Consider the following 6,103-nt stretch of genomic DNA (forward strand, 5'->3'; position numbering starts at 1 on the left):
GAAAAATGCTTCTGAGCTATTCTCTTATCGTGAAACAACTTTGTTTTGTCTTTATAAATGTGAGCATTTTCATAGGCATCATTGTGAATTTCTTTTAACTCTTGGATGTCTAATTTCCTTGCCTTTCCTGCGGGTTCTAACTCCATGTTACACTGTCGAACAACCCAATAGGCTTTATGCTCCAATTCGATAGGAATGTGGCAAGCTTTACCAAAAATAAGTCGATACGGGGTCATACCAATCGATCCCTTATACACAGTTCGATAGGCCCAAAGTGCGTCATTTAGCCGAAGGCTCCAATCCTTTCGGTTAGGATGAACTATTTTCTCTAAAATAGTCTTGATTTCCCTGTTTGAGACCTCAGCTTGACCGTTCGTTTGGGGATGGTAAGCCGTAGCTATACGATGGTGGACTCCGTATTTTGCCAACAATGCCTCCATGACCTTATTATAAAAGTGGGTGCCACGATCACTAATTAGGGCTCGAGGTGTGCCAAACCTGGAAAAAATAGTTCGCTTTAAAAACTTCATAGCAGTTTTGACATTATCATTGTGAGTAGGCTTTGCTTCTATCCACTTAGAAACATAGTCTACTGCAAGAATTATATATAAATTACCAAATGAAGAAATAAATGGGCCCATGAAATCGATGCCACATACATCAAAGATTTCGCATACATGAATCGGGGAAAGGGGCATTTGATTTCGTTTAGTGATGTTACCTGTATGTTGGCACCTATCGCAAGACTTACAGAAGTTATATGCGTCTCGAAAAATTGTGGGCCAATATAGCCCACATCCTAACACCTTATGAGCGGTCCGCTTAGGGCCAAAGTGACCTCCGTAAGCTTCAGCATGACAAAAATTAAGGATAGAAGTTACCTCAGTTTCTAGAACACATCTTCGTATTATCTGGTCTGAACAGTGTTTCCACAAGCATGGGTCATCCCAAATGTAATATCGAGCGTCGCGTCTAAGCTTGTCCCTTACAGAACGTGCTAACTCAGTGGGTAATGATCCTGTGGCTAGAAAGTTTACTATATCGGCATACCATGGGAGACGTACCTCGGTTGAAGATAGGCTCTCATCAGGGAATTCTTCCTTAATAGGAATGTCGTCAAAAGGTACTTTTATTCTGTTTAAGTGGTCAGCCACTAAATTCTCGCATCCCCTTTTGTCTCGAATCTCGATGTCAAATTCTTGGAGCAGTAAAATCCACCTAATGAGCCTCGGTTTTGCTTCCTTCTTCACAATCAAGTACCTGAGTGCTGCATGATCAGAAAAAATAATTACTTTAGATCTCAATAAATAAGGTCAAAATTTATCTAAAGTAAATACAATGGCTAAGAGTTCTTTTTCCGTAGTGGTGTAGTTGCTCTGCGCAGCATCTAGGGTTTTTGAGGCATAACATATGACATGTGATTCTTTGTCTATCCTTTGCCCCAACACGGCTCCTACACTGCACTCGCTGGCATCGCACATAATTTCATTCCAATCAGGTGGTTGCACTATAGGAGCGGAGACTAACTTTTGCTTGAGTGTATCAAATGCCTCCTTACATTTTGGGCCAAACTCAAATTTCTTATCCTTCTGCAACAACTCACACAGTGATTCAGCTACCTTCGAGAAGTTTTTTATGAAGCGCCTGTAAAACCCTGCATGGCCAAGGAAAGAACGAATTTCCCTCACAGTGGAGGGATAAGGCAAAGAATTTATAATATCAATTTTGGCCTTATCGACCTCAATTCCTTTAGATGAAACAACATGACCCAGAATTAAACCCTTGTCTACCATAAAATGACACTTTTCATAATTCAAGACAAGATTAAATTCTATGCACCTAATCAGAATTATCGTTAGGTTTTTAAGGCATTCATCAAAACAACTCCCATATACAGTAAAATCATCCATAAAGACTTCAATAATTTTTTCTACATATTCAGAAAATATACTTATCATGCATCTTTGGAAGGTGGCCGGCGCATTGTAAAGACCGAATGGCATCCTTCTGTACGCAAATGTACCGAATGGGCATGTAAAAGTGGTCTTTTCTTGGTCCTCCGATGTGACTGGAATTTGAAAGAAATCTGAGTATCCATCAAGACAACAAAAGTGAGTTTTTCCGGCTAATCTTTCAAGCATTTGATCTATAAAAGCAAGAGGGAAATGATCTTTTCTAGTGTATGAGTTCAACTTCCTGTAATCAATGCAACGCGCCACCCATTTTGTACTCGGGTAGGTACCAAGTCACCTTCAGCATTTTTCGTTACTGTCACGGCCGTTTTCTTGGGCACGACTTAAGCCGGACTTACCCACCTACTGTCAGAAATAGGGTAAATTACATCAGGGTCCAGAAGCTTGATTACTTCTTTTTTTACTACCTCCATCATATTCGGATTTAGCAGTTGATAACACTCTAGAATAACGTATTTTTATGTATTAATTATGTATTTATTCTGAGTATGATCCTGCTAATTTGAGCTATTTATGATCTTTTATCTCATAGGGACTAAATTTGAGGCAAAATTAAAATTAAGGGCCAAAAGCGTGAATTTAGAGATAAAATGGGCCAATGTGCGACACAAGGAAAAGTTGGTGCCAAAGGTGCAAGCATGGAGGACACAAGGGTTGAAATGCAAAAATAAGAGATTTTATTCTATTAAACTCTATTTTAATTATATTAGGATAATTAATATTGAGATAATTATTAAGGATTATTTTTAGGATTTTATTTTATCTTTATTTATCTTCAATTAAATGTATTTATCTTTTAGGAATTTAAGTAGGATTAGACTATCTCCCCTAACACTATAAATAGGGGGTGAAGTGACTCAAAAGGGGATCCCATATATTTTTCTGAAAACACTTTCTCCCAAAAAGTGTAGGCTTTTGTTCTTCTCATATTTCCTTTTAATAAAATCTCAATTTTTATTTTATTTATTTTCTTTTCTATCACAACCATGAGCCACTAAACCCATCTAGCCGAAGGTTGTCAAAAATCCCTAAAAGGGTTCATGAGGCTTAGAATCTATACTTAGGCTCCTCGCTGAGTATTCATCGTTTCTCCCCACTACGGGGTTGACGCTTCCGTCCAAGTCCCTTAAGAAGTAAGCTTTTCAACGTATGCAAAGGCGGTCGTTTTGTATGTTTTGGGAAGGTTGCACAGTCGGTTCGTTAGCTTACTGCATCAGAGGTTGGCGAGCCCAAGAGACAAAATGGCGTGGGATTCGCCATTGAGAAGCGTTGATCTAGCATAAGACGATCCCACAAAAGCGATTGTTGGCTAGAGTCAGGTTCCACCAAATCGTAAGTCTAAATCCTTGGAGCTGGTGGTCGTAGGCATCCTCTTCCACTATAACTGGCTTATTCGGTTTGGGAAGGATCATCTAAAAGCTGAGGATTGAATCCAAGGCGGAACGAGACAACTGGAGGCTGGAATCTCCCATAAGAATTTCCTTTCTCTCAATTCTATTTTTAATTTCTCTAATTTTCGATTCAATATTCTTAAATTTCTTTTATTTTATTTTTCGTTTTCAAATCCAAACATTTAATTCTGTTATTTTCTTATTTTATTTTTTTTAGGCACGCAAGTTTTCTTGGGCAAGATTCTGTTTGGGATTTCACGGAACAAGATATTTTGCAAGTCCAGTCCTTAAGGATTTGACCCTACTTCCCTTTTACTATTCTTTTTCATTATTTATTAGGGATAGGATATTTTTGGTGCTTTCAATGACCGCATCAGTCGTCTTTGTGCCTCTCGCCTTGGTTTCGTGTCTTCCTCCAAGTAGATCCTGTGTGTGCACGTTAAAAGGCTTACCCCTTTTAAGTCTGCAATGGTCCAGCCGATCGCCTCCTTATGACTTTTTAGTATATGAACCAAACTTTCCTCTTCATGTGTGGAGAGTCTATTGGAGATTATGACTGGTAGGGTATTACCTTTCCCCAAAAATACATATTTCAGATGCTCAAGAAGCGGTTTCAACTCCAACTCTGGTGCCTGTATAACAGAAGGTAACAGTTTAGTTTTTGGAGATAATAGCTGATTAACAAATTCAATTTTATCAAGTTCAGAATTATCTCCATAAATTGACTCAAAATTCTCTGCCACCAAATAGTCAATTATGTCGATACAATTTACACTCAAAATTTCACTTGGATGGCTAATGGCGTCGTACACATTAAACTTTACGATCTCCCCATCAAACTCCATCGTGAGAGTTCCACTTCGAACATCAATTTTAGTACTAGCTGTACTAAGGAACGATCGACCCAACAGGAGATCTGAAGATCCAGGAGTGTTATCCTCCTCCATTTTGATCACATAAAAATATGCAAGGAAAATAAGCTCGTTAACTTTTACCAGAACATCCTCAAGGACTCCTTCTGGATGCACAACAGACCTGTCTGCCAATTGAATGATAACACCTGTTTTTGTCAAAAAACTCGCGTTAAGTGATTCATAAATAGAATATGGAATTACATTTATAGAAGCCCCTAGATCACACATAGCCTTCTTAATTCCCAGATGGCCTATTTTGCATGGTATTGCAAACATGCCCCTATCCTTGCATTTTTTCGGCATTTTCCATTGTAACATCATGGATACATTCTCACCAACATTCACCCTTTCATTACCTGTTAATTTTCGCTTGTTGGTGCAAAGCTCTTTAAGAAATTTAGCATACCGCGGTATTTGGTTGATGGCGTCCAACAGCGGAATATTGATCTCGACATTCCTAAATGTTTCGAGGATTTCCTTGTCCTCTTTACCTCTTTGACACTGGTTGAATCGTTCTGGAAATGGAGGTTGAATTTTGGGCAATGGAGACTTCGGTCGGACCTGTTCGTCTTTTTTGGGTTTTTCCTAGGCAATTTCTTGGGCAAGATGCCTGTCAGGAATTGGTTCTAGTACCCTTCCGCTTCGCAACGTCACAGCATTTGCATTTTGTCTAGGGTTTGGTTCTGTTTGTGACGGTAGCTTCCCTTGAGAGGTCAATTTCTCGATCGATGTGGTCAACTCTCTGATAGACGCCTCGGTTTTCTGTTGGAAATCCTTCGTCTCTTTTTGGAAATTAAGAGTTTGCTGCTGAAAATCAAGAACATTAGCTGCTAACTTATTGACCATGGTTTCTAGAAAATTACCTGAACCTTGTGGCTGTTGCGGAAACCGATTTTGGTATGGCTGGTTGTTTCGTGAATTGGCCCCATAACTTAAGTTAGGATGATCCTTCCACCCTGGGTTGTAGGTATTAGCGTAAGGGTCGTACTGCCTTTGTGCCGGCCTAGGGAAATTTCCAACAGCATTAAGATGGGCCGTGGTATCATCATACAAATTGGGACATGCATCAGTTGCGTGATCAGGTGTAGCACATATTCCGCATAACCGACTCGTCTTCGCTTTTTCTGCAATAAGAGAGTTCATCATATTAGTAAGTTTATCAACTTTATACTCTAATGTTGAATTACTAAGCTGGTGAACTCTTCTAGGGGGTTCAGTATTGGCTCGGAACTGCTGAGAATTTGCAGCCAATCTGGAGATCAAGTCTCTCGCTTGTTGGGGAGTCATGTTGACCAATGCTCCTCCACTAACAGCGTTTACCATATTCATCTCCATGGGCTTCAAACCTTCGTAAAAATATTGGAGGAGAGGTTGCTCTGTTATACCATGTTGTGGGCAGCTTGCACACAATTTCTTAAACCGCTCCCAATAATCGTAAAGGGACTCAGCTTCTTTTTGCCTTATTCCAACAATCTCTCTTCTTAGCTTAGCTACTCGAGACGCTGGAAAAAACCTGTTCAGAAACAAACGAGATAGGTCAGCCCAAGTTGTAATAGATCCAGGGGGTAAATAAAATAACCATTCCTTAGCAGAATCTGCTAGGGAGAAAGGGAAATCACGTAATTTAATCTGATCCTCAGTTACCCCTTGAGGTTTCATGCTAAGACAAACCATATGAAATTCTTTCAGATGCTTGTGGGGATTTTCATTTTGCAACCCACGATAAGTTGGCAGTAATTGGATTAAACCTGACTTCAACTCAAAATCAGTATCCATAGTAGGAAACGCGATGCATAATGGCGGTTGTTCTGTCGGAGCTTCGGCC

General features: G+C 39.7%; 1 non-coding gene across 1 annotated transcript; it reads left to right on the forward strand.

The window, feature by feature from the left end:
* Positions 1-5,659: 5,659 nt before the first annotated feature.
* On the forward strand, positions 5,660-5,766 carry LOC128034335 (small nucleolar RNA R71). The gene has a single exon (XR_008190462.1). It is a non-coding gene; the product is annotated as a small nucleolar RNA R71 (small nucleolar RNA).
* The last annotated feature ends 337 nt before the right edge of the window (positions 5,767-6,103 follow it).

The sequence above is a fragment of the Gossypium raimondii genome, chromosome 10 (genome assembly GCF_025698545.1).
Source record: "Gossypium raimondii isolate GPD5lz chromosome 10, ASM2569854v1, whole genome shotgun sequence".
Classification (NCBI taxonomy): domain Eukaryota; kingdom Viridiplantae; phylum Streptophyta; class Magnoliopsida; order Malvales; family Malvaceae; genus Gossypium; species Gossypium raimondii.